This window comes from Heteronotia binoei, chromosome 21, assembly GCF_032191835.1.
Source record: "Heteronotia binoei isolate CCM8104 ecotype False Entrance Well chromosome 21, APGP_CSIRO_Hbin_v1, whole genome shotgun sequence".
NCBI classification, from domain to species: Eukaryota; Metazoa; Chordata; class Lepidosauria; order Squamata; family Gekkonidae; genus Heteronotia; species Heteronotia binoei.
In genome coordinates this window covers 121,336,582-121,349,334 of record NC_083243.1, presented here as the reverse complement: position 1 = coordinate 121,349,334, position 12,753 = coordinate 121,336,582, and the positions used below count along the sequence as shown (strand labels likewise).

At 44.9% G+C, this 12,753-nt stretch overlaps 1 protein-coding gene across 4 annotated transcripts in view; it reads right to left on the bottom strand.

Moving 5' to 3' along the window:
* NELL1 (neural EGFL like 1) overlaps nucleotides 1-12,753 on the bottom strand; it is a 994,364-nt gene that overhangs the window by 956,683 nt on the left and 24,928 nt on the right. The gene's annotated exons all lie outside the window — the stretch shown is intronic.

Genomic DNA, 12,753 nt, shown 5'->3' with positions numbered 1-12,753 from the left:
TTTTCTTGAAGAGATCTTTTTTCCTTCCTATTCAATTATTTTCCTCTATTGCTTTGCATTGTTCCTTCAGGAAGGTCTCCTTATCTCTCCTTGCTGTTCTCTAGAAATCTGCATTCAGTTGGGTGAATCTTTCCTTTTCACCTTTGCCTTTCACTTTCCTCAGCTATTTATAAAGCCTCATCAGACAGCCACTTCACTTTTTTGCATTTCTTTTTCTTTGGGATGGTGCTGATTGCTCCTTTCTGTACAATGTCACAAACCTCTGTCCATAGTTCTTCAGACACTTTGTCTATCAACTCTAGTTCCTTAAACCTATTCTTCACCTCCACTGTACATTCATAAGGGATGTGATCAAGGTCAAACCTGAATGGCCTAATGGTTTCCCCAGTTTTCTTCAGTTTAAGCCTGAATTTTGCAATGAGTAGCTCATGATCTGAGCCGGAGTCAGCTCCAGGTCTTGTTTTTGCTGACTGTAAGGAGCTTCTTCATCTTTGACTGCAGTATATAAATCAATCTGATTTCTGTGTTGCCCATCAGATTATGTCCATGTGTAGAGTTGTCTTTTAGGCTGTTGGAAGAGGGTGTTCGCTATGAGCAGTTTGTTCTCTTGACAAAACTCTATTAGTCTTTGAGAGGCTTCATTTTATTCTCCAAAGCCAAACTTGTCAGTTGTTCTGGTTACCTTTTTACTTCCTACTTTGGTATTCCAGTCCCCTATGATGAGGAAGACATCTTTTTTTGGTGTTAGCTCTAGAAGGTATTGTAGATCTTCATAGAACTGGTCCACTTCAGCCTCTTCTGCATCAGTGGTTGGGGCATAGACTTGGATTACTGTGATATTGAATGGTTTGCCTTGGATGCGTACCGAGATCATTCTGTCATTTTTGAGATTGTATCCCATTACTGCCTTCCTCACTCTCTTGTTAACTATAAAGGCCACACCATTTCTTCTACGGGACTCTTGCCCACAGTAATAGATGTAGTGGTCCTCTGAGTTAAATTCACCCATTCCTGTCCATTTTTGTTCACTGATTCCCAAGATGTCAATGTTCTGTCTTGTCATCTTTTGTTTGACTACATCCAGCTTACCTTGATTCATAGACCTTACATTCCACGTTCCAATGCAGTATTAAGAACATAAGAGAAGCCATGTTGGATCAGGCCAACGGCCCATCAAGTCCAACACTCTGTGTCACACAGTGGCAAAAAATTTTATATACACACATACACTGTGGCTAATAGCCACTGATGGACCTGTGCTCCATATTTTTATCTAAACCCTTCTTGAAGGTGGCTATACTTGTGGCCGCCACCACCTCCTGTGGCAGTGAATTCCACATGTTAATCACCCTTTGGGTGAAGAAGTACTTCCTTTTATCCGTTTTAACCTGTCTGCTCAGCAATTTCATCGAATGCCCACGAGTTCTTGTATTGTGAGAAAGGGAGAAAAGTACTTCTTTCTCTACTTTCTCCATCCCATGCATTATCTTGTAAACCTCTATCATGTCACCCCGCAGTTGACGTTTCTCCAAGCTAAAGAGTCCCAAGCGTTTCAACCTTTCTTCATAGGGCATAACTTACAGCATGGCATAATTTACAGCCTCACTGAGCCATGCAAGTCCTCTTGGCATTTCAAGGCAGCAATCCATAATCTACAGTCCCCCAAATCAGGTGCCCACAGTAAACTGCTTTCGTAGAAGTATGTCAAGCTGGGGAAAGAATGGGAAGCTGACCTGCAGCTTTTGGTTGGTTTCACCCCCAGGAAGCTTGGAAACTGACTAGAAGTGGCAACTCCACTTTCCCCAGCCCCTAGCACTTCTGTTCCGTTTCCAGTGAAATGGAACAGATGTGCAGGGGGACCAGGGAAAGTGTAGCTGCAGCTTCTAGTCAGTTTCACTGGAAACTGACCAAAAGCACAGGAGCTGGGGATTCATGCGGGGGGGGGGGGCTTTCTGGAATAACAAAGCAAACATGAACGAAACAACATGCCAAGAAGAAAAGCCTGTTTGTGTTCGTGTTTGGGTGCAACGGGATCAGGTGAACCAGTTCAGGACAAACCACAAATCGGCCATTTTTAGCTTGAATCACAATTTGTGGTTCAGTTCATGTCCATCCCTAGTAGATGTATTGCTTCCCTTCCACTGCTACCATTCATATTACACTTATTTTGCCAAATATATCCAAGTTGCAGCTATGCTACAATAAATATAACCATATCTGGATGTGACTAATTATTAAAGTTCTGTAATGTGTTAAAAAAGAAGGGAGGCTAAGAATCAGTATATACATTTTTAAACAGAAAACAATGGAAGAGAAAAAATGCAAAAAGAAAATTGTTATGGTCAGTTTACTAACACACCTGCTTCAAATCAGAAGCCAAGACAGAACAAGCTATTGCATAGTAAATGAACAGCAGATGGAAAATGACCCTTAGCAATGAAGGGCTGGAAGGACAAGCTCACAAGCAGCAACTGTGGAAAGGGAATATAATTTTTACAAGTAGCCCTATGGCCTCAGTAAAACATTGGAGAAGCTTTAATGATGCCCACATACTACATCCATCTCAATGAAAAGCAGAGGATTTTTTTGTAGCAGGAACTCCGTTGTGTATTAGGCTACACCCCCCTAATGTAGCCAAAGAGCTTTAGGCCTTGTAAGAAGGGCAAGGGCGGGGGGAGCAGACATTGGTTACATCAGGGGGTGTAGCCTAAGGCACTCCTACTACAAAAAAAGCCCTGATAAAAAGACAAAAAAAGCAGAACAAAAGAACAAGTAGTTTTTAAAGGTATTATTTCCTTAAATCAAATCTGTACCAGGGCAAATTTGGTCAATGTGTAAAAGTAAATGTAATGAAGCTTTAGATACAAGCTTCATATGCATACTTTTGAGGTGTGTAAGTCCTCAAGGGCAGGGGTGTAGCCAGAAAATTTTGGGTGGCAGGACATTGGAAAATCCTGTGGGGCAAGTAAGTCGGTGGGGGGAGAGAGAGAGAAGAAAGCTGGGCACTTTCAACAGAATGGTTCTTCTACCTACAGCCAAAAGAAGAGGAAGAGGACTCATCTTCAAGGAGGTAGAAGGCTGCTGTCTGCTCCCCCAGCCCTTGCCCTCATGACTCTACTGGCTTCCTCATATACATTAGCTGGAGAGGGGGGATCTCCAACTCTGTCTCTTCTACATTTTGCAAAAAAAAAAAATTGCAATTTTATTTTGCATTTTTAAAAAACTATCTGTTTTCTGCTGGGAATAAAGAAAATGAGACTGAAGCTTCCAGTTGGTGTAGGGGTTAAGTGAGTGGACTCTTATCTGGGAGAACCGGGTTTGATCCCCCCTCCTCCACTTGCACCTGCTGGAATGGCCTTGGGACAGTCATAGCTCTGGCAGAGGTTGTCCTTGAACACTTGCGACACTTCACCTTACGGGGTTGGATCCATCTGCTACTGGACATCCACAAGGTCCCGGTAGCTTATTATTCCAGGACTCTACAGCTCGCAGAGCGTAACTACACACAGATAGATAAAGTGGGTCTGGTCATAGCTGCAGGGGTAGAAAGTTCCATGGCTATCTTTATGGCTGGCCCTTCATGTTCTTGATGGACCACAAACCTCTGCTCAGCTTCTTCACCCCGAACCGCCAAATGCCTCAGATGCCTTAGCCCCAAGTACTGCAGTGGTCCATCTTCCTGGCCGGGTACCAGTACACTCTCCAATACTGGCCAGGGAAGGTGATGGGTCACGCGGACACCCTGAGCCATCTGACTAACTGAGAGCCAGTTTGGTGTAGTGGTTAAGTGTGCGGACTCTTATCTGGGAGAACCAGGTTGGATTCCCCACTCCTCCACTTGCACCTGCTGGAATGGCCTTGGGTTAGCCATAGCTATTTCAACTGTTGTCCTTGAAAGGGCAGCTGCTGGGAGAGCCCTCTCAGCCCCACCCACCTCACAGGGTGTCTGTTGTGGGGGGAGAAGATATAGAAGATTGTAAGCTGCTCTGAGTCTCTGATCTAGGGAGAAGGGTGGGGTATAAATCTGCAATTCTTCTTCTTCCCTGACTGGGCCCAGGGCCATTTTGGAAACCCCATGCACATCTTACAATTTTTAAAAAATGTTTTTTTTTAATATATATATATATATATATATATATATATATATATATATATATATATAAAATATTTTTTGTAATTTTTTTCTGCAGGGGGCTGTGCTCATCCACAGGGGGCATTGCCCCCAAATCCTCCCCCCATGGCTATGGACCTGCCAAGTAATTATGCAAAGGGTTGGACTCTCAATTGTTCAGATGTTTGCCCAGCCTGGATAATATGTTCAACAAAATACTGCTTGTGCTGCTGCAGTACCTATACTAAGCACTTTTGTTTGAGCACTTCTGTGGTATCTTTCACAAGTATCCCTATTGCCTTTGAGTAACTGATGGGCAAGAAAGTAAAAGATAGGTATCTGGACCAAAATATTAAAGACAGGAGTCATTCTGTTAAGGAAAGGCAGTTTTCATAAATCAAAGGATGAGGTTCTAAATCCGTACTGTTGTTACATATGAAAAAATTGAGATAGACCAGCAGCAGGCAGTAGTACCCTGCTGCTGAACTCTGGCTACAGGCCATCACCTGCAAGCTGAACTTCAAGATGTGGGCAGGGAGGTTTCTTCTATAGCTCCAGCCCTGCATCAGCTCTTGCATGGACATATGTTCTTGCATGCAAGTCATCACCAACTGGACTAGAGAAAAGAAACTTTAATGAAATTAACAAAGCTTGCTTACACAAGATACATTAGTAAACTAGGGCTACAGTGGGAAGCAGGTCATATTGTACCAAATGCATCATTTAGTTGTGCTGGATGGTTTCTTCTTCTGAAGTCCTGTTTTCTCTTTCCAGTTCTCCTAAGAGAAACCTGTTTCAGAGCTGAGCACGTTTTACAACATGTACATGTTGCACGTCAGCTCGTTAGAAATCAGAAGGCAGTTTGGAGCTCTCCAAAGTGAACTGCATTAACGAACTGTCAAATCATTAGCTCACCTCCCAATTTATTTTCAGTATGCATAGATGAAACACATATCTTTTTAGCTTTTTCAAATATTGACAACAAGCTGACAAAATCTGCAGAGACAGCTTTCAGCACATTCTCCACTCACTGAAACCAGGTTCCATTTCAGATTCCAACCTATCACTTACACCAAATTGGCCATTGCAGTATGCTGAAGATTGGAAATATTTTAATAACTGGCGACCTGAACTATTTCACTAACATTGTAAAAGAGTTTTTTTAAGTCACTAGGCTAGTCTAGTCACTAGTGTTACTAACTCTTGCAGAGCACTAGAAGATGTATAAAACACAAACAATTTCCAAGGATTTAAGTAAATTCTATCCAGATTACAAATATTACAGAAGCCAAGTTCTTATGAAGTTGTAAAAATATATCTGGGCTTAGTGTGTGTGCTGGGTGGGGAGGGGGCAGGAACAACCAAAAAATAACATTCCGTGGACACAGAATATGAGCACAGTAGAGAATGGGCTTCTAGCTAATGATACTGCAACATCACAAAATAACAGAATTATAATGTGTGATGTATTTTTATTATGAGTTAATGTCCATTGCCTTCAACTATCACTCTGTTTGCAATTAGAAACAGAACCCATGTGCCACTTTTGCACCTGTATGGCCTGCATTCATCATACTAGACAACCAAAGCCAGAAACCGCTGTTGGCCCATGCTCAGAAATTGATTACTTTTACTCCTTACTTTGTTGAATTGAATTCCAATTGCTGAAATTGACAAGAGCTTTTTTGTAAATTCCACTAGAGATTTTGGAGCCACCTGCTCCATGATGGGATCTATGCTGACAAATATGTGCTTGGGGACAATCTTGCCAATACGCAATGTATACAGAAAAAAGGGAAGTGTTGCAAGGCTGCCTTCTTCCATGCAGCAATACAAGAACATCCATCATCATGGAAAAAAATGCAAGAGGTTAGGATTCTTGACCAAAGCGCTCATAAATATGACTCATCTGTGGTGATCCATGTACAATTCAAGATCTGAGGTATTCACCCATAACTACTTCTAGCCTTGCTTCAGTGAAAACTGGGCTGGAGACTAGAACAGGGCTTTAAGACAGACACTTCTACATAGAAAGAGATGAGAAGAAAGGTTGTTTTCTTTCTTTTTTTTAAAGGCACCATATACAACCTATTAATTTAATAATAATAATAATATAATAATAATAATAAATTTATTTTTGTATCCCGTCCTCCCCCGCCAAAGGCGGGCTCAGGGCGGCTCACAGACATGGAATTCCATGATTCAAGTAAAACAATGTAAACAGTTCTAAATATAATCAATTACATAATAAATTATTTAAAATAAATAAAATATATAAAATAGGTGCTAAAATATTGTAAGTCATAATATCCACAAGATGGCTAGGTGGCCACACGTCAAATTAATCAGGTTCTGTCTCAAAAGCAAGCTGGAAAAGAAATGTTTTGCAAGCCCTGCAGAATTGATTCAGGTCCCGCAGGGCTCGTACCATCTCTGGAAGGTGGTTCCACCATCGAGGGGCCATTACTGAGACGGCTTGCTCCCTAGTAGCCTTCAATCTAGCCTCTCTTGGCCCAGGGATTGTTAAAAGGTTTTGAGAGCTAGATCTCAGTGCTCTCTGGGGAACATATGGGGAGAGGCGGTCCCTTAGGTAGGCAGGTCCTCGGCCATATAGGGCTTTAAAGGTGATAACCAGCACTTTATAGCGAACACGGTACACAACCGGCAGGCAATGCAGATCCCGCAGCCCAGGCCGCACATGTTCCCACCGTGGTAGTCCCTCTAGCAGCCTGGCCGCCACGTTCTGGACTACCTGAAGTTTCCGTGTTCGGTATAAGGGCAGCCCCATGTAGAGGGCATTGCAGTAGTCTAGTCTCGAAGTGACCGTTGCGTGGATCACAGTTGCTAGGTTGCTGCGCTCCAAGGAGGGAGCCAACTGCCTCGCCCTCTTGAGATGAAAGAAGGCGGATCTAGCAGTGGCAGCTATCTGGGCCTCCATTGATAAAGAGGATTCCAGTAGCACTCCCAGGCTCTTGACTTTGCGCACTGGTATCAGTGGCGCACCGTCGAAAGCCGGTAGGGTAATCTCCCCTCCCGGTCCGCCGCGGCCCACGCAAAGGACCTCAGTCTTCGCCGGATTCAACTTCAGCCCGCTCAGCCTGAGCCAGTCAGCCACGGCTTGTAATGCCCGGTCCAAATTTATAGGGACATCGCCAGCCCGGCCATCCATCAATAGATAGAGCCGGGTGTCATCTGCATATTGATGACAACCCAGCCCATACCTCCATGCGATCTGGGCAAGGGGGCACATAAAGATGTTAAACAACATCGGGGAGAGAACTGCTCCCTGAGGCACGCCACAGTGAAGTGGGTGCCTCTGAGACAGCTCCCCCCCAATTGCCACCCTTTGTCCCCGATCTTCAAGAAAGGAGGAGAGCCACTGTAAGGCTAGCCCCCAAATTCCTGCATCGGCGAGGCAGTGGGTCAGCAGCCGATGGTTGACCATATTGAACGCAGCCGATAGGTCTAGCAGCAGCAATACTGCCGAGCCGCCTCGATCCAGTTGTCGTCGGAGGTCATCCATGAGGGCGACCAAGACTGTTTCCGTCTCATGGCCCGGGCGAAAGCCAGACTGGCATGGGTCTAAGATGGAAGCGTCCTCCAAAAAATCCTGTAACTGCAACGCCACAGCCCTCTCAATAATTTTGCCCAGAAAGGGCAAATTTGAGACCGGTCGGTAGTGTGCCAATTCGGCCGGATCTGATGATGGTTTTTTCAAGAGAGGGCGGACCAATGCCTCTTTCAGGGGTGTTGGGAAAGCACCCTCTGAAAGGGATCGATTTATAATATCCCGTATAGGATATCTTAGTTCCTCCTGGCAGGCCTTAATTAGCCAGGAGGGGCATGGGTCCAGATCACGTGGATCGTGCAGTGCCAAGAATTCTGTCGACCTCCTCCAAGCTGAGCGGGTCGAAGCAATCCAGGGTTAAATCAGAAGACACGCATTGGGCTTCGAGTTCGCTTACTGCATCCAAATTGGCAGGGCAGTCGTGGCGGAGCGATTGGACCTTATCAGCAAAAAATTTCGCAAAAGCCTCACAGCCAATCTCCAATTCCTTAGCTTTTGAGTTGCCTGTGGCAGTGTGGTAAGGTTCCGAATTATTCTAAATAATTGGGCCGGGCGCGAATTTGCAGATGCAATCTTAGCCGCAAAGTATGTTTTCTTTGCGGCCTTGATTGCCATCTCATAGGACTTCATAAACTTCCTATAAGATGTTCTGGTCGCTTCGTCACGAGTACGCCGCCATTGCCTCTCTAGCCGTCTAAGGCCTTGTTTCAGCTGGCGTAATTCCGGGGTATACCACGGAGCCAGCTTAGTCAGAGGTCGCAGAGGGCGCCGAGGTGCGATCTCCTCGATGGCCCTAGAGAGCCGGCTATTCCAGGTCTCAATCAGGCCATCGAGGGAGTCGCCAGAGGGCCAGGGGTCCCGCAGAGCCATCTGGAACCGTTCCGGGTCCATTTGGCTCCGCGGGCGAGCCATAATCGGCTCCTCGCCTAAACAGGTTTGGGGAGGCATATCTACACGGGCCTTGAGGGCGAAGTGATCCGACCATGGCACCACCTCTGCGGTTATATCGCTCACTACAATCCCAGCCACAAAGATCAGGTCTAACATGTGTCCGGCCTAGTGGGTGGGGGTTACAACAAGTTGAGAGAGTCCCAGTGTCGCCATGGAAGACACTAGGTCCGCCGCCTGACTGGAGGACAGGTCATCAGCATGGACATTGAAGTCATCCAGGATTATCAACCTTGTGTGCTCCAGCGCCCAGCCTGTCGCCGCCTCAAGCAGGGACGGTAAGGCGTTGGCTGGTGCGTTAGGCGTACGGTACACCAGCCAAATCGCCAACCCCTCTCCATCCCCCCACGCCAGACTGGCACATTCAATGCCCTCAATCTTTGGGGCTGGGAGCGCCCTGAAGGAGTAAGCCTCCCGTGCAAATAATGCCACTCCTCCCCCCCCCGCCCGCTAGTCCGCGATTGGTGGAAGACTGAGTAACCTGGGGGAGCTGTTTGCGAGAGGGCCACTGTATCACCCTCCCGGATCCAGGTCTCAGTCACGCATTTATTTAGAAAATGTATATTCCGCGTCTCCAGGGACCTGCTTAAGGTGACCCATAAATACATAGGTACAATAAAATCATAATGCTACAATATAAAAAGTGTAAGAATGACATTCTGCAGCTCAGAATGACATAAAGTAGTCCACAGGTCAGAAGCTGACAATATAAACAGTGAAAAAAAAATGACAGAATTGCTGTTTTGGTCTACCACCTAAAGGAATGCAAGGTATGTTCCAAGCAATGATCAAGGGGAAGGGGTACTGCAGAGTAAAGATTAGAGCTGTCAACCTCCAGGTGGGGATCAGAGATCTTATAGGATTAGAACTGAACTTCAAACTATGGGGATAAGTTCCCATGGAAAAATGGCTGCTTTGGAGGGTAAACTATATGGTATTATACCCCACTGAGGTACCTCCCATATACATCTGTCACTCTTCAGCTGGCACATGGAGATTTTCTTCTAGTACAGACAATCATCAGAAGACCAAGATCAATCCCCCTGGAGAAGATGGCTGCTTAGGAGGGTGGATTCTGGCAGTATACCTTGCTGAGATCTGTTCCCAAACTCCACTCTCCCCAAGCTCCACCCCCCAATCTCCAGGTATTTCCCAACCTAGAGCTGGCAACTCTAGAATATACCACCACTGAGGGGGGGGGGAGTCCTGTCTCTGGTGTCCATACACCTCATCTCTACAGGCGAAGGTATGGGTTGGGGTGTCATCAGGATGCTGATGACACCCAGCTCTATCTGCTTATGGACGGCCGACCGGTCTGAGCCCCTGAAAATCTGGATCGGGCATTACAGGCTGTGGCTGAGTGGCTCAGACTGAATGGACTGAGGCTAAATCCGGCGAAGACAGAGGTCCTTTGCTTGGGTCGTCGGGGACCGGGGGGGGGGAAATCCCCCTGCCAGTTTTTGACGGTGCGCCGTTGATAGTGGCGGACAGGGTCAAGAGCCTGGGGGTACTATTGGAGCCCTCCTTAAAGATGGAGGCTCAAATAGCAGCCACTGCAAAGTCCGCGTTTTTTCATCTTAGGCGGGCAAGGCAGTTGACTCCCTTCCTGGATCGCGACGATCTAGCAACAGTGATCCATGCTACGGTCACCTCGAGGTTGGACTACTGCAATGCCCTCTACATGGGGCTGCCCCTGTGCCGAACTCGAAAATTGCAGTTGGTGCAGAATGCCGCAGCCCGGCTGTTATTGGGGCTCCCAAGATGGGAGCACATTCGGCCGGGTCTTCGAGTTCTGCACTGGCTCCCAATAATATACCAAGTCCGGTACAAGGTGCTGGTCATTACCTTTAAAGCCCTATATGGCCTAGGACCTGCCTACCTGAAGGACCGTCTCTCCCCACATGTTCCCCAGAGAGTGGCTGCTGAGATCGGGAACCCAAAATCTTCTCATTATCCCTGGGCCAAAAGAAGCCTGCCTAAAATCTACTAGGGACAGGGCCTTCTCTGTTATGGCCCCTTCATGGTGGAACCAGCTGCCGGAAGAGGTGAGGGCCCTGCGGGACCTTACTCAGTTCCGCAGGGCCTGTAAGACAACCCTCTTCCGGCTGGCTTACACCTAACTGACATAGGAAATTAAATGTAGCTCTATCAGATTCTTGTTATGCATACTGCTGCAATGCTTAAATGTTTTAAATGTTTTGAATGTTTTAAATGTTTAAATATCTTAGATACCTAACTTAAAATTTTATGTTTGATTTATCTGTTGTAAGCCGCCCTGAGCCACCTTGGTGGGAAGGGCGGGATATAAATTATAAATAAATAAATAGAAATAAAAGGGCACAAGGGCAGGGTTTGAGGATTTTATCTGGCAGGTTGAAATGCCCCACTTATTCACTGCAGAGGGAAAATCTGGTGTTAGAATTAAAAATAAACTTTCTGACAGAAATACTGCAAATAAAGGATCATGCTATATATTTTTTCCTAACCCAGATTTCAAAACTGCTTTTCAGACAGAATTCATACTATCTTTTCACATTACACATCGTATAAAAGCAGTAGGACATTATAGATCTTGTTCTACTGCTCTTATTAAACCTGCTGATGTCCAGAATCCAGAGTCTAATTACAAGTGAACCGTTTAATACTTTTCAATCTACATCTGGTTTCTGTTTGTATGAAAGCATAAACAGAACCAAACTCAACAACTTCTTAAAGACAATTATGCTAAGCATGCTATGGTATAGGGCTCCTTCTGCAGTATAATTATCATACAGTTCCTGTGCGGAAAAAGTGTACCTTCAATGCTCCTTATCTGGAGCTCTTATTGAAATGACAAGGAAAGTGTCACAGTGTACTTAGGTGCCAGAAATTTAAAATGCAGATAACATTTCCAGCTTCAGGAACTGGCATGAGCCAGCTCTCCAATTGCCAGATTTCAGGGGTAGAAACAGGAAAGTTTTCTACTTTCTCTGCTTCCCTATGCATACAGAGGGGAGAAGCTGAAACTAGATTAGACACTGACAGAGTATCACAACTAAGTATAATGCTCCATGTCTTTTAACCTGCATATAAATGTAAATTAAGCTGATATATGTGGAACTGAGTACACATGGCTATTCCCTATATTAAATTTGGAGCATTCATTGAAAACCAGTTCAGATATTACTCTTGCCCACAAAAGTTATGCAAAGTGCTAGAGTTGCTTAAGGACTAAAGGGACTGACTATGAACCAAAAAAGTCTGCAATTCAAATCTGAGTTTAGAAGCAAGCCACTATTCAGTCTCACACCCATCTCTGCAATATAGTAATATTGCTGAAAAAGGCTGTTGTAAGAGTCACTGAGATAACATATGTGAAGTGCTTTTGAAACGCTCAAACACTATCATCACCACTGCCTTCTATAAGTGTGCAGTTTTGTATACAGACATATGAAATGGCTGACATCACTTGTCAGACAGCAATTTTTGAAATTCAGAACTTTTCCCAGCAGCTGTGATCATACAAATTTCTGGTTTAAAATTATTCAGAAAAGCTGATGGGAGGCCTGAAAATACAAAAACAGGAAGTTGGTGGTATCTGGTTTGGTACAGGGTTAAAGAAATCTGCACAAAATGTAGTAGCAGATAGCTTTTTTTTTTTGCAAACTATGCTCCCTTCATCACTTTTCTAAGAATTCCTAACTTCTGTTCAACAATCCTAATCAAACTCCACTTTACTACTGGGGAAAAGACTATCAAAGTTCTGCCACCTCTTGTTACAAATTGGGCAAGAGATGCATTACAGAGCGCTAGAGTGAAGATTAGGACCCATATTCATTCCACAGCCATTTAGCTATTAATCCACGTCAATATAGTTCTACTATTCACAAATACTTGATATGCAAGTTCACTTGCTCTGTCAACTGCTCTGTTCTTGCCACGTGGCCACTTAACAAATGCATATCCGGAAGAGAAAAAAGGAGAATTCACTTCTGTGCCTCCTGAAAGTGTCACATGCAGCCATGAGGCAGACTTATGTAAAAATCAGTCCCCCCGGAGAAAACATAGCCTAAGTTTCATGAAAAACTGCCCTTGTTTATAACGTAGCTTACTCATCCAAATAGCATACTATAACAACTCATTTCTT